This window comes from Symphalangus syndactylus, chromosome 16 (assembly GCF_028878055.3).
Source record: "Symphalangus syndactylus isolate Jambi chromosome 16, NHGRI_mSymSyn1-v2.1_pri, whole genome shotgun sequence".
Lineage (NCBI taxonomy): Eukaryota > Metazoa > Chordata > Mammalia > Primates > Hylobatidae > Symphalangus > Symphalangus syndactylus.
In genome coordinates, this window is record NC_072438.2 from 66,798,915 (window position 1) to 66,823,631 (window position 24,717).

At 42.0% G+C, this 24,717-nt stretch overlaps 1 long non-coding RNA gene across 3 annotated transcripts; it reads right to left on the reverse strand.

The window, feature by feature from the left end:
• Window positions 1-783: 783 nt before the first annotated feature.
• Window positions 784-24,113, reverse strand: LOC129464791 (uncharacterized). Of its 3 annotated transcripts, XR_008651746.2 has the most exons (4): window positions 10,185-10,464; window positions 4,083-4,196; window positions 2,299-2,458; window positions 784-1,878 (listed from the first exon to the last, which is right to left on the reverse strand). It is a non-coding gene; the product is annotated as an uncharacterized lncRNA (long non-coding RNA). The 3 variants fall into 3 exon arrangements; XR_008651743.2 differs by lacking the exons at window positions 4,083-4,196; window positions 10,185-10,464 and adding an exon at window positions 23,812-24,113; XR_008651742.2 differs by lacking the exons at window positions 4,083-4,196; window positions 10,185-10,464 and adding an exon at window positions 15,136-15,432.
• Window positions 24,114-24,717: the final 604 nt, after the last annotated feature.

The window sequence follows — 24,717 nt, forward strand, 5'->3', positions numbered from 1 at the left end:
AGAAATCGAGACTGCAGTGAGCTATGATAGTACCATTGCACTGCAGCCTGGGTGACAGAGTGACACCCTGTCTCAAATTAAAAAAAAAGAAAAGAAAAGGAAAAGAGAGAAAGAGGGAAGGAAGGAAGGAAAGAAGGAAAGAAGGAAGGAAGGAAGGAAGGAAGGAAGGAAGGAAGGAAGGAAGGAAGGAAGGAAGGGAGGGAGGGAGGGAGGAAGGAGGGAAGGAAAGAAAAAGAAAGAAAGAAAGCTCACTCACAGCCTAACAAGGGCAGTGGATATGCAATAATAACTATTCCATGAGATATGTTCTATAATAGAGGTACATTTAACATTCAGAAATAACACAAAAGTAGTAACATAAACACTGAGCTTTGTAACATAAATAGGAGTTCACCAGGGAGGCAAGCATGAGGAAGATGGAGGGTGGGTTAAGTAGGATTGGCTCAGGCCGGGCACGGTGGCTCACGCTTGTAATCCCAGCACTTTGGGAGGCCGAGGCGGGCAGATCACGAGGTCAGGAGATCGAGACCACGGTGAAACCCCGTCTCTACTAAAAATACAAAAAAATTAGCTGGGCGTGGTGGCGGGAGCCTGTAGTCCCAGCTACTAGGAGAGGCTGAGGCAGGAGAATGGCGTGAACCCGGGAGGCGGAGCTTGCAGTGAGCCGAGATTGCGCCACTGCACTCCAGCCTGGGCGACAGAGCGAGACTCCGTCTCAAAAACAAAAAAAAAAAGTAGGATTGGCTCAAAACAGGTATAGTGTGATTAACAAATTACTAGTAATTTGATTTTGCTAAGATTTCAGCAAATGTGCTGAACATTTTTATTTGCTGTATCTTGTCTTTTTTAAAATAAAGAAAGAAAAGATTTCTAGTTGTCCTAAAGACTGGTCGGTGGACCTCATGTATGTGTGTGAAAATGTTGTCCATGACTCATCCACTTACAACATGATGACAACGCTGAGGGGAAAGACGCATAGTCTGTTAATGCTCCAGGCCTATAAGAAAATGTACTCCTGGTTTCCTTCTGAATGTGTGGACCTTTTACAATGAGAAGCTTCCCTTGAAATAATGTTTCATTCCAGAATGGTAGAAATGAGTCCATACCTACAGACATAACAACAGCAAAAGCTACAGCAATTGCAGAATTCCTGAGCATGAAGAACAGCAACCAAAGTTGGATGAAGACAGGGAAATCACAGCGCCTGGGGTGACACATGCTGAGAGCTGCACCCCACCAGGTGGTGCTTTTGTTAACTCGCAACAAGATTCACTTTTGAAGCTTGAAGTCTTCTGACTCTTCTACCACAATATGTAAATACAGGCCAGAAAGAAAATGCCTCCAAAAATTACAGTAGCCTTCATGTCAACTCCAAAATACCTCTTTAGCCATGAGGAAGATGACAACATTGCAAATGAAAATGCAACCATCTTGCATGCGGTTCAGCTCTGAGTGTTCCACTCCCACTGCCAACAGTCTGATGTCGGATTGTTTCTGGTTACTCAGAGTTAGTTAACCTCCCTGTGGCCTTCCTGACAAGCCGTATGGATAGGAACTACAAAGTACTGGCAGACCCGGATTCCAGTCTCAGTTCAATTCGTTCTTTCATTTATCCAGAATTGTTGGAGGACAAGTGAGTTTTCCACTTATTGGATAAATAAGTTTTCCAAACAACTGAAAATTTTGGCTAGCCACAAGATTTTTGCACTTTTATTGTTTAAATAGGGGAAATTCTCCTAAGATACGGAATATATTAAGAGCATGGGCCCTGGACCCTGGATGCCCGGGCTTGAATCTCAGCTCCAACGCATGCTTGCAGTGTGATGTTGCGCAAGGGATTGAACTTCTCTCTGCTTCCGGGGAAAACGATAGTCCCTGCTTCAGAAAGTAGAAAGAGTAATGAAATTAAGTATACAAAACAGAACAGTACCTAGCACATAAAAATTGTTTCAGTAAGTATTATTGTTATTACTATAAACAGAATGACTAATAGAAAACATGAGGCTTTTCTTCTCAGAGTCATCATTATAACCACTAAGCAAAATATTGTATGTGTATATATGCATATTGTTTACATATATAATATATATTTATAAGTATACAAATATTTTATGTATTTATGTATACACATAATTTATACAACCACACACTCACTAAATATACACACATATATGTATGCATCTATACATGCGTATATATTATATATATACACACACACACACATACACACACTCTAGATGTAAATATATAAAATCATGCCTCATAACCCACTGGAATATATTAGGGAACTACATTTACCTTAAATGACCTCAGAAGTTTTCGCTTCTGGTTTTTCACACCTTGTGTTTGCCTGTTTTAAACATCCTGGTCTCCTCTTTCACTGGTGGAACTGCTAGCAGCCGTGTCTGGCTATGTCTGACTTCTTCCTCCTCTGAGTTGTTCTTCTATTCTTCCGTGACTGAGAAACCAGATTGCAAAGCTTGTTAGAATTGTGGCTAACGTAAGAGCCCAGAGTTCCAAATGAGAATCTCAGAGGCTCCTCTATGAAGAAAACGGATGGGCTTTACTATTTGGACACTGGATCACCTGCTATGGCTAATCTGATCACCGTGTTTAGCCTGCTTTCTGGTTCTTAATCTGTGCTTTTCAGATGTGCTCACAAGACCTTCAGGCTGTGTGAGCAGACTCAAGGGGTTACCATGGTGTAGAAAGGGGTGGCCAAGGTGGGGTTTAATCTAGGAAGGCTCCAAGCCTTCCATTTTTGCTTCAACCGGAGAAGCTCTGGGATGTTTTATATAATGGGCTTCTGCATAGGATGCCATTTGCAAAAAGGGTTCCGCTACTACATTAATAAATAAAGTTGGGAACGACTGTTCTACAGAGTCATGTTTGCTAGATAAATGACATCTGGACATACACTCTTTTATGTATGTTTGAAATATTTCAAATAAAAAATGAGAGTCACAAGCCAAACCAACCCTAGGGATTAAATATAACAAAAATTCATATACAATAAATGAGACTGGGCATCTACAGAAAACATTTCCAAATAAACCACCATAACTATAATTTGTAAATTTTGTAATGATGTTAGGTTAACCCCACATCCCACCACAGAGCCACCATGTTAAAAGTCAATAAATATAAAATAAGTATAATTTTAAGAAGTCTAAAATGTTAATGATGGCTACAAATAGACGGGGCTTGAGTTACATGATAGGGAAAAGGGGAATTTTAAGAATGGTTTGCCAGGATTTTTCCAGAACTCATGAAAAGAGATTCTAATAGTTGATACTAGGTTTCTAGTCAGAAACATCCATACACTGGAGATGGACATATTAGCATGATAGAAACGATCTTCCAGCAACATTAAGCTCCCTCTTGTTCTAACTAACTCCATCTTACTAACTGTATCAGTTAGAATTGTTTTGTCTGCAAGAAACAAACAAAAACCCCCACAAAAACAGCAGTGGTTTAAACAAGATCAAAATTTATTTAGTTAGTTATTCGTTTATTTGTTTTTTGAGACAGAGTCTCGCTGTGTATCCCAGGCTGGAGTGCAGTGGCACGATCTCGGCTCACTGCAACCTCCACCTCCCAGGTTCAAGCAATTCTCCTACCTCAGCCTCCTAAGTAGCTGGGATTACAGGCATGTGCCACCACACCCAGCTAATTTTTGTATTTTTAGTAAAGACAGGGCTTCACCATACTGGTCAGGCTGGTCTTGAACTTCTGACCTTAAGTGATCCACCTGCCTCGGCCTCCCAAAGTGCTGGGATTACAGGCGTGAGCCACCACTCCTGGCCAAGATCAAAAGTTATATATTTCTCAGTTGAGAAGCCTGGCGGGAGGTAGTCCAAGTTGGCCATGGCACTCTATGGTATCAAGGGCCCAGGCCTGCTCTACTTTATTGCTCTGTCATGAGTGGCTGCCATTCTCAAGGTCTCTTCTGGTCCAAAATGGCTGCCAGAGATCCAGACATTACAGCCACTTTCCAGACAACAGAAAGCAGGAAGAAGAAGAGGAAATCCCTCTTCCTTCAAGGAGACTTATAAGAAGTTTCACAGACCCCTTCTGCTTACCTCATATTGACCACAACTTAGTCGCATGACCACACAGAACTGCACAGAAGGCTGAGAATTGTAGTCTGTATTCCAGACAGTTCTGTGTCCAGCCAAAACTCAGGTATTCTAGTACTAAGAAAGAAGGAAAAATAGATATTGGATGACAACAAAAGTCTCTACCATGCCAAATTATCTCCTGATTCCTATTTCCACTTCCTGAGTGAACCCACTCACCAAGAATAGAGTGGTAACCCATTGTCCACTTTTCACCCAATTATATTCTTAAAAATTAATTTTCAAATCAATGTAAAGCCACAAACACTTGTTAGGTGCCTATTATGATTTATACAATGGAATACTATTCAGTAATGAAATGTAGCAAACTATCAATATATAGAACTTCAATGAATCTTGAAAAAATTATGCTGAGTGAAAACAGCCAGAAAGAAAAACAGAGTACATGTTGTATGATTCCATTTATATAAAATTCCAGAAAACACAAACTCATCTGCAGTGACAGAAAGCAGAATAGTGGTTGTCTGGGAACAATGGGAGGAAGGGGGGTGGCTTGCAAAGGGACACGAGAAACTTTAGGGCGGATGAATGCGTTTATTATCTTGATTGCAGTGATGGTTTCATGGGTATAGACACATATCAAAACTCATCAAGTGTAAAACTTTAAACACATGCAGTTGATCCGACATCATGTATGCCTTGATAAAGCTGTAAAACACTTTTTTAAAAAGAACCTATTACATGCCTGGTGCTATGCTAGGCATGAGAGGCACAAGATAAGGTACAAGGTCCTGTCCTCAAAGGGCTCACAGCCCAGTAAGTCATCCTGATTAATGAATTAGGCTTGTGAGTACAGATGGGGTGAATACATGCTGAGTCCCAATACACTAAAAAGGCACTCAGCCTACAGACTGAGAGTCAGACTTTGTCCCATAAGTACCCCCAGCCCCCAAACCCAGCCTGAAACACGCTTCAGCATTTGACAATGAGGAGCACCGTGTATACATGCACAGCTCTTTCAGCCTACTTCTACTAAAGCTCTGGATACACATGAACAATATATTAATATCTTAAACATCCCATGGTAAGTTGTATATTTCCCACTCTTAGAAATGGAATCCCATGACATGTTCTCTTCACTTTCCACATCTGTGTTGCAGAACCAGGAAGGATCCATGACAAAGAAGTAGTTGGCACAAATGAATCTTCTGAAAGAACAGTCTGGTGAGACAGCTATTTGCAATCTGCTGTTTCCAGTGACCAATACTACTCATGTTTGACATCTCTTGGTATTGCTCCTGTGGTGTGTGCAACAGTGCAAGAGTGCAGTGCTAAGCTCTGAAAGCCCCAGATGGCAGCTCAGGGGGAAAATACTATAGAGCAAATTATTTTCTCTATTTCCTCCTCAATCTTGCCCCTCTAGTTCCTAGGGCTTATGAAGGTCAACAGAATGTATCCTTAGAACTGAAAGCTGTTGCTCCTACCTTTTCCACCTTGAGAAAAAAATCATTAGTTGCAGTGCAGATAGTTTCATCACAAAAAAGTAACAAAATTGATCAATTGAAAATCCTTGTGGAAGAAGAGATTTTTTTTTGTCATCTCCCTTAAGCCCTTTCCATGTTGGCCTGTGCAGCCTGAACATCACTGAGTAGGGAATGTCATACAGGGTTGCATTAAGTGCTCCCCACAACCCCAAATACCTCCCCCTTAACCTAATAAAACATATGACACCCTTGCATGAATCCTTTTAGACTAAGATGCTGAAGCTGAATTGTCCTCTGGGAAAAGAAAGCAAAAATCCAACTGGCCTACGTTACTGAGGAGACTTTGAAAGATTGAGGTCAGATAGCCCCTGATGGAAGAAAACGGGCAGGGCCCATGGGGGTGGCCTGCAGGATCACTGTGGACCTGCTGGGGGTGTGACAAAGGACAATGTGAGAAGGAGGAGGTAGTGACAATAAACTTTGGTTATGCCAAATTTTCTGAACAGCCAGCACTTCTTACTGTGAAAAACTGATCTGGAGTGAAGTGATGAATTATCCCATCCAAAATTCCCAATTCTTTTCAAGCACTCCTCTCACTTCTATTCAATCCCCTAATAAAAGCAGACTTGCTGTCCTCATTAAGCCCAACGTATTGGCATCTTAAGTGTATTGATGTACTCGCATGTGATTTCCCTAATTACACTGGAACCTGCAATGCCCAAGAACTTTGCTGATGAAAATAATCCTTCTGTAATATTTTCTTTTTGGTTGGCCACCTCTGGGCATTAAAAACACATTTTCAATGAAAACTAGGAAGGGCTTTCTTAGTTCTTATCACATTAATCTTGTCATCTAAACTTTTCTACTGGAAAGCTAGCTTCTTCTGTAAATCCGTTTCTCAAATTATTTTGGAAGTAACCTGAGATACTACATCAATGAGAAGGCCCAGAGCAGACGTGGGAGGAAAGAAAGAGGAATCAATGACAACCTTCAGCATTTATTCTTTAAAGACTAGCAGCTTAAACCCCCTAAATAGAACATGTGAATAATCAACTCACTCCTGAAGCTGAAGGGAATAATTCTATCTGAAACAGAAATCCCTCATTATACTATGGTTTTCATGAGCAGATATTTCCAAAGGGGTGGAGAGGTAGGGGACAGGGAGATGTCAGAATATACCCATCCAAACCCAACATTGAAAAGCCCACAAAACACATTTAGCTACAAGTTGGAGTCAGTTCTAATTCCCAGTACGTCACACAGGCGTCTTACAGCATTCACCACAACACTCCTGTGACTGTCCAAGCACATCCACACCTTGCCCTTGGACAAGACACACCTTGTCTCTAAGTCTCATTTCTCACCCATACAAAGGAAAGGTTTGCCTAAGGGACCTCTGCAGTCTGTCAAAATCTATCCTATAATGGATATAGGATATGTCGTATAGTGGAATTACCCTGATGCTCTCCTACTGGCCCTGCTGTGTCTTCAATTTTTGGTGCCTTAAGTCCTTACAGCATGACTCTTCTCAAGACTACCCAAGGAAGCACACTTTCAGTGTTTTGCAATACCACGTGTTATGGTTTTGCTGTATCCCCACCCAAATCTCATCTTGAATTGTAGCTCCCATAATTCCTACATGTCGTGGGAGGGACCCAGTGGGAGGTGACTGAATCATGGGGGCAGGACTTTCCCATGTTGTTCTCATGATAGTGAATAAGTCTCGTGAGATCTGATGATTTTATAAAGGAGAGTTCTGCACAAGCTCTCTTGCCTGCTGCCATGTAAGACATCCCTTTGCTCGTCCTTCGTCTTCTGCCACAATTGTGAGGCCTCCCCAGCCATGTCGAACTGTGGGTCCATTAAACCTCTTTCCTTTATAAATTACCCAGTCTCAAGTATGTCTTTATTAGCAGCGTGAGAAAAGACTAATGCACCACATCCAAAATGCCAGGAGAGAACCTCTTTGGGTGCATATTCAGAGTGATTCATGGAAAAGCTACCAAGGGAAGCCTACTGCCTGCTGAATGGACCTTCTAAGCACTATCAATGCAGAATAGCCCAGAACTAAGGGAGATTTTGCCCCTCAGGAGACATCTGGCCAAATCTGGAGACATTTTTGGTTGTTACAAGTTAGTGGGGAGGGGTTGCTCCTGGCATCTAGTGAGTAGAAACCACAGGTGCTGCTAAACATCCTACAGTACACAGGACAGCCACCAATAACCAACAGCCATTCTGCCCAAAATGTCAGTAGTGCTGAGGTTGAGAAACCTGGGCCTAGGTCCACAGAACCAGCAGTGTGGGGCAGCCAGCTCTTACCAGTGCATGAGAGTTAAATGTGTGCATCTCTTTCCAGTTCCAGGTTCATGAGGTCACTCTGGTAAGATGAAATCTGCCATGGTAGGAGGATTTACACCACAGAAATCAGCAAATCAGCTCTACAAATCAAGGCAATTTTATGTCTGCAAGCAAGTTGTTAAACATTTATCAACAAACCGCTAATCCAAACCAGCACCTGAAGTAACTCGGAAGCCCAAAGTTCTTTCAGCAAGAAGGCTATACTGTAGTGAGATGAATTTACCTACGGGCAAGAAGTGGGACTTCCTAACATTACCATAACAACGATGACAAAAAGGAAGGACACAGAATGAGGGATGTCATGGGCAGATATTGGAAGAGTCTCCTGTTCTTTGGTTTCATTTGCTTACTTATATATATGCACTGCCTTCTTCCAAAGAGCACTTGAGGGGACAATCAGGAAATCACAACAGGCTTGTTTACTAAACTGCTCAGAGGAAAAGCATAATGGAAAAATAATAATTCAATACATTTAATTTTGAAAAATTGACATACAAAAATAAAGATCAACACACAACAGGTGCCAAGCCCGAGGAGCAGGCAAGCTGATCCTTCCACCCAGCCCAGCTGCCTGAGAGACACATTTCCTAGTGGGTCCTGGACACTGGCAAAGCTGAACTCTACCAGACCCCCCACGAGGAACCGCAGGGCCCCCTCTTGCCTTCCAGGGCTCCACACGGAGGATGGAATGCCCTACAGAAACTCAAGCCACATTGTAGGGAAACCCTTTTCCAGCTTGCTCTTTATTGCTGTCTTGATATTTGCCTCTGGTTGCTATGGCAAAATCTGGCATTGGAATTTTTCTGGGAACAAATAGGAAATAGTTGTGGGGGAGGTTCAAGATCCTACATACATTTAGGTTTGGTTATAAACACTCATAGTAAAATAAAGCATTGACTCATTAAACCCAAAACAAACCAAAAAAGAATTTTTTTAAATCCTTTTTCAAAAACCCTTACTTTGTTCCAAAGGTGACCAGCTAGAAAGTTGTCTGCCCTTATGGACAAGACCGCCAGCGAAATGAACTAACAGGGTAGAGGACCGATCAGTTGGGATACTGGTCACCCCATGCCAAGTCACACTCTGCCTTTAGCATGTTTCATTTCTGGAGCTGGAAGTGCTCACCCTACACAGAAGAAATTTTCCATTTGGAGGAGTGGATTATTTTTTCCAGCCTCACTGAGGAATATGCCAGGACTGCAGCCATTCGAACTCTGGCACCGCCTAAGAAAAGCTTAGGAGGACATGCAGGCCTGTGGCACACTTTGAACCCAGATGGGCCGGGTGTCTCTTTGTTACTGCCTAGTGATATAGTTTTGGATATTTGTCCCCACCCAGATCTCATGTTGAATTGTAATCCCTAATGCTGGAGGAGGGGCCTGGTAGGAGGTGTTTGGATCATGGGGGCAGATCCCTCATGGCTTGGTGCCATCTTCACAATAGTGAGTGAGTTGTTATGAGACCTGCTCATTTAAAACTCTGTTAACACCCCCTCATCCCCAATCTCTCTCGCTTGCTCCTGCTTTCAACTTGTGGCATGCCTGTTCCCCCTTCCCCTTCTGCCATGATTAAAAGCTCCCTGAGGTTTCACCAGAAGCTGAGCAGATGCCAGCACTATGCTTCCTGTATAGCCTGCAGAACTATGAGCCAATATAACCTCTTTTCTTTATAAATTACCCAGTCTCAGGTATTTCTTTATAGCAATGTAAGAATGGCCTAATACATCTATCTTTCCCTAAGGCCACTATATCTGAAGAGTTCCTGAATCTCCACTTTTCACCTAAGCCCCAACTGTTCTCTCAGTTCACATCCACAGCTCACATGCCCTGACTTGTCTCCTAGGGCCAGCCATATATGTGGGAAGAAACATTGCCACCCATACACAGTGAATTGAAGAGGGTGAAAGTCCTCTCCGCCCTGTGTGGGTTAGCCAGTGTGGCTGGGTGTCCCTAGCATTCAATGCTGTCATCAAAATACAAAGCCTCCTAAGAGATGTATGGAGAGGTATCATACTGTAGACTTTACCAAAGATTTCAAAGGGGAGATTCTTCAAGTGCCATCTGTCTCCAACCTATCTTTTTTCCATCCTATCTCCTAATGTTCCCCAACAACCTAGCTCGGCCCCAGTTAAGCTCATACCTTACTATCTCTTGCATCTACCATAGATGCATCAGAAATAATGATAAAAATATGTGACTACATACAGCAATCTTTACTTATCAGAGTATCTCTAAAAGACAACATATTTGTTTGGAGTAAATACCTAGGTAAGCCATTTGGGAAGGAGAGGAGAGATCTCAAGGTCATGTTCAAATACAAACAGCAGTCACTGAAGTATTATCTATAAAATAAGGGAGGAAAGAAAAAGCAACAGGTAACAGGAGGCAGGGCCTGTGTGGGAGGGGACTAAAGAGGTAATACGTGTAAGAACAACTATTTTTCTAGAAGTCACCACCACCTGATACTGTTCCAATTTCTTTATATACATCAACTCATTTAATTCTTACTACAATCCGATGAAGTAGTTAATAATATTATCCCCATTGCACAGGTGGGGAAATAAAGCCCCTGAACCCTTCAGTAACTTGCCCAAGGTTACCTGGCTTGTGAATGGTGGAGATAGTGAGTGATGGTCTGACTCCAGACTGTACTTTGAACCACTTTACTCAATGGCCTCAGTGGGGAGGCCTCTGCTTGCAGTTGAGGAAGGACTGCAAAGCAGTAGACTTAAAAGATTTTAACAATATAAGAAGTCATCAACATAAGACACACCATTGTCTTATGTATTGCTACCAAAGGAAACATGCTGCCAATCATACTGTGACACACCAACACAGCAAGACAGAGTCTGGTTTCCAAGATTTCAAATACTCAACTAGGAAAAAGGTATATACTGGAAGTGATGAACACAGTATCAAAGTGGAATATGAATCTGTTTGTTGTGGGGGTTACAGTGAAACCTCCATCAACTTCCCTTTGAATCTCCACAGTAAACTCCACACTTCTCACAAATGCTTTTGTGAGCATTGATTCTTGAGAGGAGATGGTAGCAAGGAAGAACTCCCAGAAGTGCCATTTGTGTGTGTGCACACGGCAAACATGTGTGCAGAGGCAGAGCAAAGACAATTTTAGCAAATTCAAAATGTACTTACCCTACATTTAGTTACGCAAAGAAAATGTACCTTCATTATTTTCTATAATTGATCCAATCTTTCTCCTGAGCCCTTCACTTTACTGAGTAAAGAAGGAAAATTAAATGTCATCTAGTCCAACAATTTTAAATGCCTTCTGGATATTTTGGTATTGCAGCACCCCCTGCCCCCTACCACTGCTTCACTTTCCCATTTTTCTCCAGGATGACTCCTGGGGGAAGGGTCTGCTTCATGGTGGTAGGAAAGGGGAGGAAGGTCCTTGGCCCACATGATTCATATGTGCAGGTTCCTGGCCTGTCCTCCGGTTCATCTAGTTCCCACCCTGGAAGGCCTCGATGCTGAAGTCTGTGGCTGATCAATGCCTGCTGTGTGCTTACTGGGGCCATGCTGACCCAGCTCCACTTAGGTCCTCGCAGGAGCTGCATATCCTTCTGAGGTATGGCTATGTCTCCCATTCTATCTCCACCCAGGGCAGTCCCCCCGCTGGCAACCCCATGATAAGCTCATCAGCTGGGACTACTTACTCATGGCACGACACGCTTGCTCAATGAGCTTGGGTGTGACTTCCAGTTCCTCCCAATCACAGCTCCTTGCCAGCCACTACACTGAGGCTGTCATATTAAAGAAGCTATTTGCCATCCTAGATCTACCAGTGATCCCCTGAGAGGCTCACCTGTTGGTGGCTACCTGTTCCCAAGAGACAACAGTCACCTGAAGGGGAAACACAAACATTATACAATGTTGCAATTAGTGTTAATGAAATTAATAAAGATCAAGATAACCTACTAAGCACATTAGCATGCAGATAGCATGTTCTATTCCTAGTGGATACACAGTATATTTCCAGCTTAGTCCATGATTTTAGACTGGAGTTCCATGAAGACAGGGACAATGCTTATCTTGCTTATCATTGTATGTACATGCATAATGGGCACTGAATATTTGTCAGATGCATGTTAAAGTTTAAAAAGGGAAGAATAGCAAGTCACTTACTTAAAGGATAATGTTGTCTAGGCCAGTGGTTCTTAAGTGGAGATAACTTTATCCCCCAGAAAACATTTGGCAACATCTGGAGACATTTTTGGTTGTCACAACTCGGGAGAGGAAGCTACTGGCATCCAGAAATGCTGCTCAACGTTCTACAATGCAAGTGACACCCCCAAAAAAACAAAGAATTATTTGGCCTAAAATGTCAATAGTGCTAGAACTGAGAAACTCTGATCTAAGGATTTGAGAGCTACAGATCATGGTGTGCTGGTAAATGTTAACAACAGGCTCTCTGGGTAAGGGAGGGACTCCTGATTCATAATGTTTACCAATTTACATGAAATAAATACTACAACCATGGCTGATTTCAAGCTCCAACAGGACATCATGAAACACACAGTTGGGAAAAGGGCATAGCAGAGCACACTGTTATACAATATTTCCACCCTGCAGTTACAATAGACTGAAATAACCCCAACAGCATAGATAATAGTAACATATAGTAAAATAATTTGAAAATAATGAATTTTGAGTATTATTATTACTACATTTGTTTTTAATGAAATATATTTAAATGTAAGTTTAGGCCATTTCACTTTTATAATGGCTGTATTTAATAAGTGGCTCACAACATTCCTGAAATTTTAACATTGGCCTTTGTGAGTCCGTATGAGTGACCCCCAGCACACACCTGGCCAGGGATAATGCAAATGGAAAGAGATAAGTTGAAGGGTTGAAGGGAGACAAGAGGACAAGCTGCAAACATCAAACAGTGCCCTTGGCCCGTGTAGCAAGAGGAGGCTGAAGAGCAACTGGGGAGACACCCTGAAGCACAGAGCACCTTGTGAGGTATGAACGTGGGAGCCACTCAGAGGAGAAAAGGTGTTGGGATGTGTTCCCTAATGGGCGACCCCACTTGCTCTACTTTGAAACATTAAAAATCCAGCTTCCAGCTGGTTGCGGTGGCTCACGCCTGTAATCCCAGCACTTTGAGAGTCTGATGCAGAAAGATCGCTTGAGGTCGGCAGTTCGATATCAGCCTGGGCAATATAGAAAGACCCCACCTGTCTCTACAAAATAAAAATCAAACAGATTAGCCAGCCACAGTGGTGTGTATCTATAGTTCCAACTACTCAGAAGGCTGAGGCTGACAGATTGTTTGAGCCCAGGAATGTGAGGCTTGTAGTGAGCTATGATTGTGCCGCTGTACTCCAGCCTGGGTGACAGAGGGAGATCCTGTCTCAAAAAAAAAAAGAAAAAAAATTTAAAAATCCCGTCTCATATATCTATCTACAGACAGATAAGATAGATAGATAGATGATAGATAGATAGATAGATGATAGATAGATAGATAGATAATATAGATGGGTAGATGATAGATGATAGATAAATAGATAGATGGATGATAGATAAATAGATGATATAGATATAGATACGGATATATTAATAGATATACCCTACTGGTTCTGAGTAGCACCATATTAAAAGTAAAAGCAAATGAAAACAGCATTCCTCAGTACCTCCCCTAACACAAAGAGAGAAGTGAATAGAATTTAAATGGAGGGAATTATATATCTAGTTTCCTATTTTCTTAAGAATTAAACATCGAGGACTGTCTGCTATAGTGTTCTATCACATTGTGCAGGCTTAATAAATAAAGAATTTAAACCATCTACCTTTCCCAGGGGAGACAGGCGAATGCACACTGGCATGAGCACGTACTGCTCAGGTTGGAGGGCTTCTGCCTGCTCCCCCAGGAGAATCTCGCCCAGTAAAGGAAGCACTGCTTTTGTGTGTGCTTTAGGAGTCTATCTAGAGCTGCAGTCCTCATGGCTGGAGAAGTGAACAGGGCGCAGAGCTGATCCTGCTAAACTGCATCCACTTCCTGAGGTTTGGGATGAACCCATCAAGGTCTCAAGACAGAGGGCCAGGATAGCATAGCTTCTCCCTCTGTAGACTAGGGCTGCTGAATGCAAGGAAGTCCATGTAGCCCCAGAGAGGCCAGCGGGTCTCTCTACAATCCCACTCCTCCACTTCCGGTAACATCTACCATCTGCCCACCTCAATGGACCTGCTCTCTGTTCAACAAGTAGAGTGTTTGAATTCCACATTTTCCTCTATAAAAATCCTCAGATGGCCAAATCTCAAAAAATATCCACATGTGAAAGTGGGATTTGGAAGACAAAATAGAACAGGGAGGAGCGCTGTTACTCTTAGGCCCAGGAAAGGGGGACCCCTAGTACTCCTCTGGTTGTGCCCTTTCCTATGGAGTGAAGAGTTGAGGGGCACAGAGATGTACCCACCTGGAGCCTGCAGCCTGCATCTCATCTTTCAGACTATGTCTTGGGTACCAGAGACACTGAATCCCCTGTCCAAGTGGTCTTAAGTCCACTTCCAGAGCTTTCCCCAGGGCTTTTCTCTCCAAGGCAGGTCACACCCCCAGTGCACACACCCCTAAGCCACGGGGTGCTGTTTGTGGGGATACAGCTTGTATGTGTAGGCTAGGATGTCCACACACATATGTGTACCGCCCCCTTATGTGGGACTGCCAGGGTGGGATGAGATGAGGGACAGGCCACAGGCCGTGGGCTAGGTGTCCACACCCTCTGAGCCACCACATTCCTGCATGGTGCTCCAAGACCCCACAGATTCTCAGTGCACAGCAGCCCTTGTGCACAAGTGTCCTTATCAAGGCAGGAGGATGGAGCATCTTTTATTTAACACTTTGCCAGCTTGATTTATCACTTTTAAATATTTAGGTATGGCATATGAGCCTCTGTTTTTACACTTGCAGGGCCCCACAAAAGTTAGGGAAGGACCTGGGGAAGGAAAAATGTTTAAGGGAGGGATGGGGAATCATCAAGATCAAAAAGGACCAAAACCGTTTCTTTGCTATGTGGTGCTTAAAATAGTGCCCAGCACATAGTAAGTATTCAAATATTTGTTGAAAGGCAAAAGTTGGAAGGGGGAGGGAGAGAGAGAAAGAGCGGGGAAGGAATTTGTGTTAAACCTTTCACACTTTCAGGAGTTTGTGACACGGAGTCAGAGAGGTCAGAATTCAAATCCTATCTTTACCATTCCACTTGTGCATCCTTGGGCAAGTTTTTCAATATCTCTGATCCTCAGTGTCCTCATCTGGAAAAAGGAGAAGCCACGCTTATCACATAGAAGAACAAATTAGTATTAACTGCTTACACTGTTCTCAAGACCATCACCATTTTCATTAAATGCTCCACTCCCTCAATCCCATTTAATTTATAAGATGTAATCTGAGTATCAACTTGTTTCAAATAACCTCAAGGAGGCTATTTCTACTGACATGGCTAATGCAGAGAGAGAAATATTTCATGATCAGCCCCACCAACATCCTCAAATGCCCCCCTGCCACGATAGCAGGTGCTGCTGGTGCCCACCCATACCCCTGGGCACTCATCACCTCAGTACTCAGTAGTCTGACTTCCAGTTGCCAAACCAGCATTTCTTTGCGTAAAGGCATCCTCAGACCTCCTGAGCCCACTAAGCCACTTGCATGGCAGGACTGCCTTCAATCAATGATGGGCAGGAGTTGGTAGAAATACCCTGGCTCTCGTACTCCTAGAGTAAGATAACTCTGAGGTGCATGTTCTACACTGAATCCCAGCAGGATCATGTTCTAGTTATCCTTAGTGATAACTTGCTGGATAATAGACACTTTGGTTGCTAGACAACAAGTATGCCTGAGTGTGACCATGCCAGTTACTGCAGCCAGTATTCCTTCTAATTCCTCAGTGTTCATGCCTTATCACTTGGTAAATATTTTCCAAATCACCCCTTCACATTTAACCAACAAGTTGTTCCCCCAAGTGATTCTTAGGAAACATGAATATTGTATCAAACTAGATCCAATAGCAATTTCACCTAATAAACTACTATTTATTAGTGTCCCCCTTGTTCCTGTGATGTGTGGCATTAAAAGGCAATAGTTAAAAGAAGAAATGGACAATAAAAGATCATTTAGTGCTTCCAGCAAACACCACGGATTTGTTGTTGTTGTTGGAAACCTTCCCATGTGTGTGAGTGAAGTGCCACGACTACACACAGTGTATCAAATAGGCATCTGCTCCCAAGTGCTTTTGTACTTGGCTGTGACCTCAGGGCTTGACAAACATGTTGTCTCCGTGTTTTTATTTATTATCTCATAATCCTTTGGATGGTGACAAATTCTAAGATTATAACAAATATATTATGATACCAATATGAATATAATGTAACAAAAAGATGACCTAGATCTATGGTAGGTGAATGCCAACCCAAACAGTGGCTAAACTGAGCAGCTGTTTGCAATTAGGTCCCATTAACAAGTTTTAAACATGGCATGACTGGGAACCTCTTTGAAGTCTGTTGCCCCATGAAAGTTTTGCTTGAAAGGGGTTTCCCAGTGAGAACCAGTCAAAACCCACAGCTGAACAGCTTCACTTCCTCTTTAGACTTCAGTGCCATGTAGAGTTCACACTTTTAATTCATCTTCCCCAGTTTTGTGTATAAATATTTCAGACATGTAAAGAAATGTCTGGAAAGGCATCTTTGCTGAAAAGGACATTGTGAAACCAGGAAGGAGGAAAGCACGGGGCAGGGCTCCTGGGCTCTACTTGGCAATCTGTTGAAACGATGATGCCTACAGAAAAGGAAATTACAAAACAACAGCTAGGTGTTCAATAAGGCATACAAGAGCATCATCTACTCTGACATAAAAGCTCCATGAGGGCAAGAACTTGGTCTGGCTCATCATTGCATCCGTAGTACCTACTGACTAGACTGGCACACAGCAGACCTACTACAGATATTAGATGAATAAATGAATGGCTATTTACTGAATGAATAAACAAACACTCAAATGAAGTAATAAAATGAATAAAGCATATACATATGCTTGGAAAACACAAGCTATTTAATAAAATCTAATCCACATGAGTATGTGTGACACAAAAGCACACAGAGGCACATATACAACACACATACACACACAGAAAAAGGCAGAAATATGTCTCCTAATTATTTTGCTGGTCCTGCCTACTTGGTGATAATTTGGGACTTAAATTTCAGCTTCATTTTTCATATCTGACAAAAAGATGGGAAATGCAAGGTTGGACAGAATGCACCTAGAGTGGTGCCTGGCACATGGTAAGCGCATAATAAATATTTGAGGACTAATGCGTGAAAAAACTACATGGTGCTTGTAGAAAAAACTAAATAGTGCTCCACCATCCCTGGCCAGAAGAGGCTCTGACATCTCTGTTTCATTCCTTGTGCATTTCCTAAGTCTTGTTCACTGACTTTCCTGCAAGTCCCTCTCATTTGAGGACACCAGGCCCAGCTCCAAAGGAAAGTTTTGGAAGAAGAGACAGGGAGCGATCTTCCTTCCCTCCAGGCCTTGTGGAGACAGTGGAGTCAGTGGCTTTGTTGTAGGTGAAGTGAGATGCTTATTTAGGAGACACTCTGCAGACAGTGAGAGATCTGCCAGGAGGCAGGGCTTCAAAACCTGGGTTGCCTGTTACAATGCTGATTCCTGGGTCCCAGCCCTAAAAGGCTCACACTCAGTGGGTCTGGGGTATAACCCAAGAATCTGCACAATAACAACCACCCTGGTGATTCTGATGCAGATGATAAACTACTAGAGCCACTGGGCTAGAAGGAAAGCCTTCCGGAAGGAGAAAGATGTTCATCCCAGAGTGCCTACATCTGGTGGGTTGGTGCCATCCTGAGGCATCCTTCAGGGAAGTCCTCAAGCATTCTCTAGAGAAGACTTTAACTGACTTTAAAAGAGAAAGAACACACATTCTTTCTTTTCTGTGATGGTAGGGGACACACACAATTCAGCAACCAAAAGGTTTTAGTTCCCAAAAGTCTAAAAGCGCACTAATAAAGGGCCCTGGAGTGCAACCGGGGAAGACAAGCATGCTTCCCAAGCAAAAGACCCACTTTTCCCTTAAGGGAAAATCCCAGGTTTGAAAATATCACAGAAACAAAAAGAACGATAACTAGAAAACAGGAGTTGGAAATGTTGATCCTAATGAAAAGCAAGGAAGCGGGGCAGAGACACTGACATCTGAATTACCCATGTGACAAAGTCTCAGGACAGAGGGAGGGCTGACACAGAACTAGACTCTATTAAAGTGTTAGAATGACAAGTTCCTGCAACATGATAATTTAGAGACTTGTAATACATCTGTCTACACAATAGCTAATTTCAGAGTCAATGCTGTACTCCTTGAAGACAATCTGGAAACCTGGAAAATCCAAGACAAATGGTCTGTTAGCATAAAGGATCTCGATGGTTTAAATCCTCCATATATCATGGCTGCATGAAAGGATTCCTCTGTAAACATGGGAGCAAGACCACACTGCCTTATATCAAGACATTTTCAGCTTGTTTAAAAGGGGGCATTATTTTCCACTGGCAAATAGTTTCTTCACAATCTCTCTCTCTCTCCTTTTCTCTCTCTCTCTCTCTCACACACACACACACACACACCGTGCCTATCTGTGCACATGGAGGAAAACTCTTTTGATGGTTTTCAAGTTACAAAGGCCTAAGCCTTTTTGTACTACTTTGGGAAGCTTAAAGCTACAGACTAGACCAGCTACAGCCCAGCCTGGTGAGACATCAGTCTCTCTGTGAGGTGGCCAGCATCACCTACTCCCTGACCCCTGCCTTCCTGTCCTGCAACCAACAGTCTAATTGCTTTTGTACCTTTCTGAATAAACAAAAGTACTTATTTTTGTTTAATGTCATATATAGTTTATAAAATTAAGTGGTAAGTGTAGATAATAAGCATTTTATGTCAGCTATGTAACATATGAGCTTCAAGTCTATTTCTGTTGACTCTCAACCATCAGGCTCATGGCAAAGGCTTTAAGACTATAGGATAGATAGGGGTGTGTTAGCCATACATGTTGGAAGGAAGGGAAACAGGAGAAGGAATAACAGTCAGAACAGGTTGGCTTGTACCGGGGTAATAACCATACCCCAAAATCTCAATGGCAAAAAAAAAAAAAAAAAAAGGCATCTTTCTCACTCTACTACATATCCATCTCAGGTCAGTTGGAGGGGGAGGGGGAGGGGGGCGGGGGGAGATGGAGGGTGGGACCGCTCCTTACTCCTTACTCCAAAACCCAGGCTGAGGAAGTGGCCACCAATTCCTACATTGCCAGGCATATGGGGGACAGAAAGAAAGCTCTGCACAGCCTTGAATCAGCAATTAAATGCTTGATCTAATGGTGACACACAGCATCTCCACTCATATCTTATTGCCCAGAACTGGTCACATGGCCCAGCCACCAGTCACCCAATGACAAGGGGGCCAGGAAGTGAAATCCTATTCTGTGCCTGAAAGTCAAAGATCCAGAAAGATTTGAAGAACAGCGCTAATGACCACCAAGAAGGGAGGATGGGAGAAGACCTACGAATTGACTGCTGCTGACAAAGACACACTGAAAAATCCTACTACTGTCACTGACTGTCCTCAGATCCTGACTCAACAGCATTTACCACTGCCTGTAAAACCTGCAAAGTAGAGGGCAAGTGCCAAAACATAATCCAGCTTTCATCCCAACATCTAAAGAAATAATCATGCATTTCTATTAAGATTGAATTTTGACAGCAGAGAGGTGATAGGTGTTGCTTTGTAATTTTAAAAAATATTTTTTTGTTAATTATACAATATTTTCAAAATGTTTTCATTTCCCATGAAATAGGCATTCTCATATATTAATTTTAAGAACAAAATTGGTTGGGCTTTCCTGAAATATTATTGGCTAGGTGGCAAAGAACATTTAAAAGGTTTATCACCCTTTGACTCAGAAATTCTACATCTAGAAATTAATCCTAAGAAAATAAGCAGAAATGCAAATAAAGGTTTATGTAAAAGCATATTGTCTTCCTTTTTTTTTTTTTTAAGACAGAGTCTCACTCTGTAGGCCAAGCTAGAGTGTCGTTGCCTGATCACATCTCGACAGCCTCAACTTCCTAGGGTCAAGCGTAGCCCATTTCAGCCTCTCAAGTAGCTGGGACTACGGGTGCCCACCACCACACCTGGCTAATTTTTGTATTTTTTTGGAGAGATGGGGTTTTGCCATGTTGACCCAGGATAGTCCCAAACTCCTGGGCTCCAACAATCCTCCTGCCTCAGCCTCCCAAAGTACAGGGATTACAGGTGTGAGCCACCATCCCCAGCCTAAAGTGATTTTATGTTTTATAGATGTTTACTGTAGCATTATTATTAATACTCCAAACTGGAAGTAACATAAATGTCTAATAAAAGGGGATGGGTCAAATAAATACGGCTACATTCATACAACAGAATATTGCATATTGGTTTGGTGAAATGGCTCAGCAGGCTGGCGTGATAATATAATGAACTACTCTATTGCCATTAAGAATCACAATTATTAGAGTTATCTAGAAATGTGGGAAGAACTACAGGAAGTAATAATAACAAGACAAAGTAGAAATCAATAATATACATATTAAAATTCTATATGATATAAATCAGTTCTACATTAAATTCAGAAAAGATTAGGGCATATATCGATGTTCCAGAAATTTGTGTTTTTCTGATGATTTTTTATGTGTTCAGATGTTTTGTTAAACTCTTGTTCAGCTGATGAAAGAATAAGAACAAGGAAAAAGAAATAAAAAGGGAGGGGAGGAGAAAAAGAAGAGAGAAAAAAGGAAGAAGGAGAAAGTAGAAATAGAAAGTAGAAAGGGGACCAGAAAGACAGAAAGATTTAGAAAGTTTATTGTAGCAACTACCATAACATCTCCACACTGTCCATCCCAGGCAAAGTCCTGAGTAGGCTTTTCCTCTGTGAGCTACAAAAGAACAATGTGATTTTAGTCGACCAAAATGTAAGAATTTTTGCTGTTCATTAAATACATGGAAAGTACAGGAAAGATCTTCAATACCTCTACATCACATTCACAGATACATTTGCCACTTAGGAGAACTGAGCTTTGGCCTCTAAGCAGTGGCCTCTAAGCCACCTGGGAGGTTCAATAAATACCCAGTGAACTGGCTGGGTGTTTCTGTGCTATGTGGTACTTGGTCTGGCTAATTCCAATTGGTAGCATAGACCAGGAAGGCTGAGTGACAAGACTGGGTCTGGGCTTAGTCAAACTTCGTGCAGCCCTCCTTGAGGGTGAAACAGAGGACCTAGAAGCTAGTATTAGAAATCTTCAAATAAACAAGAAACTTTTTTCAACTCAGTAGGCTACCAGTAATGAGATACCATTAAACACCCACCACAGTGGATAGAATTAAAAAGACTGACAATATTAAGCACTGGTGAGGATGTAGAGCAACTGGGCCCCTCATACATTGCTGGTGAGAGTACAGAATGGTACAACCACTTTGGAAAACCGTTTGGCCCCTTTTAATGTAATTCCACTCCTAGGTTAATACTTGAAGAAACTGAATGCATATGTCCACAAAAAAAGACTTGTTCAAGAATGTTCATGGTGACATCAGTCATAATAGTTCAGATTTGTTCCATGTCTCGTTTCTCTAAGATGAGTGACTTCCCAGGACATGGTTGAGTCCAGGAGCACAAAAGGGCAGAAGAAACTTGCCATGCCTATTGAAGTCTCACTCAGAACTGACACACAGTCACTTCCGTCCTTCCTATTGACCAAAGCAAGACACACGGCAAAGCACTTACTGAGCATTTACTGCAAGCGTGGCTCTTCTCATGCATTTTAGTCTTCACAACAATACAGTGAGAGGGGTACAATTATTATCCTCTTTTATAGACGACAAGACTGTAAATAATTTTTCCAAAGTCACAAGACTAGTAAATGGCAGGGATTTGAGTGCAGAGAATTACACTCCAAAGCCCCTTATACTGAACCTAGAGTTAGAAGATCCTAGATCCAGTGTTTACTTATACAGCCATCACAAAAGTCTATGGAGTGAATTGGGACATAAATTTTTAAGTGGCTTGAACAAGTCACTTAACCTATTTGGCTTTCAATTTCTTCTTGTGTAAAATGAGAGTTATACTAGATTCATTGACCTCTAGGCTCAATTCCACTTACAAATTTAATGCCAAGATTCTGTGAACTCAGTGGAACATTTACCATTAACCTGATAACAAGTGCAAATGGATAATTTGCCAATCACTACAAGTGAGCCCCAAACTACCCCGATTTCAATATAAACAATCATATTCAGGGAAGTCACAATGAGATGATTAAGTCTATGTAGAATAGACACTAATTTAAATCCCATTTTAAAAAAAAAAATTTGCTTTTTGGTTAATCCTAAAAGCACTAGAAAAAAAATAATTCATTGTCAAATTAAACAAATTCCTTTTCTAATGCAAGATTTTTCTTCATATTTTTAATGGCAAATTGCAGTTCCCATGGAAGCATGGTTATGCTGCTAGCACCTGAGTCTTATCCTCTACACTCTGCACCTTTCTCATGGGGAAAAAGTAGAGTGAGGTCGATGCCCAGGAGAGCTGCAAATCCCATTCCCATAAGAACAAGAGCAACTGCTGAAATTGCCTCACATCTACTGTTACTTAAAATAACCTCTGAACATTTTCTAAGAATTTTTTTTTTACCAGTGTACTTCTCTAGTCTTTCCAAATGGACTTACAGACTTAGAAAACACAGATGATTTCTACTTGTTTGCATCTCTATGATCACTTGGTACTGTACTGTTTTGTAAAACTAGATGGATGGGTGGATGGATGGATGCACAGATGCTTGGATGCATGGATGGACAGACGGACAGACGAGTAGGCTAACACACACACTGTACCTGTCTTAGGAATGCTCTTTCCAGTTCACTTAGACTCTTTCATCTGTTAACTCCTACTCACATGTTGGCTCTCAGCTCAAGCATTGCTTCCTCAGAGAAGCTTTCTCTGATCCCCAGTCAAGATCCGGTTCCTTCATTATGTCCTTACATAGTGTAGTGTTCATTTCTTCAGATCACTAAGCTACATGGGGTTATGTATTCATCAGTATGATTACACACATGTTTAACGTTCATCTCTTCTAGGCCATAAATTCCATGAGAGTGGGACCACATAAGAGCTTAAAAAATGAATGAACAAATAAATAAATAGGTGAATGAATGAACTGTGAGCTATGAGCTTGGAACTTGGATATGAAGATAATTTTACTATAATCATAAAGTTGCAGTTTTTAAGGAAAGCAGAAAACTTCAAGGTCAAATGGCACTTATATAATAAAAGAATCTTAGAGTTTTGAGGGACCTTTGGTTCAATATCCTACACAATGTGGGAATATGTGCACTGAATATTTGACCTGTATGAACGGAGTGTATAATTTGTGTATAACTTGATTTTTGGAATAGGTATTTAATTCCTTGGGAAATGTCATTTGCTATGGTACCCTAAAACTCTGAGATGTTTAATTAAGTTCATATTAGTGCACATTTTATTCTAAAGAATTATTTTATTCATGATTTTTCAATTAATCAATTTATAGGTCTACCTAACTCAATACAATGCAATAGGTGTGTGCGTTGTGTGTGTATACACACACTATATAAACTAAATTATGTGGAAATCATATATTCATCAACAAAATCATTTAAAGTGCACCAATTATGTCACTAAACAAATGTTAAGATAAATTATTCCATAAAATGAAGAATAGTTTAAACTTCAGACTATTTGACCTCTAATCTGTGTTTTGCAAGTCTAGATTTTTAATCCGACCTTTCTGAAAATGAGACCCACCTATATAGCCACCTACAGTTCTGGATTTTACAATGACGAGATTCCCCAGAAAAATGACTGTGGAGCATGTTATTATGATGTGTAATATTTGAGGATTAAACTGGTTCTCTCTAGTATGTTCCAGAAGCCACATGCAGATGACCTTCAGATTCCTCCCTTCTTCTGCTTCCTTCTGAGATGGGTACTGGTTGATTGTCGATTCCATTCTGATGCAGCCTCAACTCGCAGCCTGACTCTGCCAGCCGACTACCATGGTCTTTGCCTGTTATGTGCCCACGTAGACAGCTTGCATGGCACCTGGAGTATTCACAGGAAATTAGCTCATCAACTCTTCACCCAACCTGATGCCAGACACACAACTTGTAATAGGTGGAAAAAATTATTATTTTTTAACATTATTATGTGATGACACTATTAGTTTCTCCTCCCTCTTCCTCGCTAGCAGAACCCCCACTGTCCAAGCAGCATTGTGCCCAGTCCCAGAAGCTGATTCATGGTTAGTCTACAAGCCAGGCACATCAATCCTCCTTCCTTTCACCAGTGATTGGTCTAGGACAGGCACATGAACCAGTTTTGACCAATGATATGTGAAGGGAAGGCTACTGGGGGATGCTAGGAAGGATTTTCCTCACTTGATTAAGAGAGGACTAGGCTGGGTGCGGTGGCTCACGCCTGTAATCCCAGCACTTTGGGAGGCCGAGGCAGGCGGATCACGAGGTCAGGAGACGGAGACCATCCTGGCTAACACGGTGAAACCCTGTCTCTACTAAAAATACAAAAAAATTAGCCTGGCGTGGTGGCAGGTGCCTGTAGTCCCAGCTACTCGGGTGGCTGAGGCAGGAGAATGGGGTGAACCCGGGAGGCGGAGCTTGCAGTGAGCCGAGATCCCACCACCGCACTCCAGCC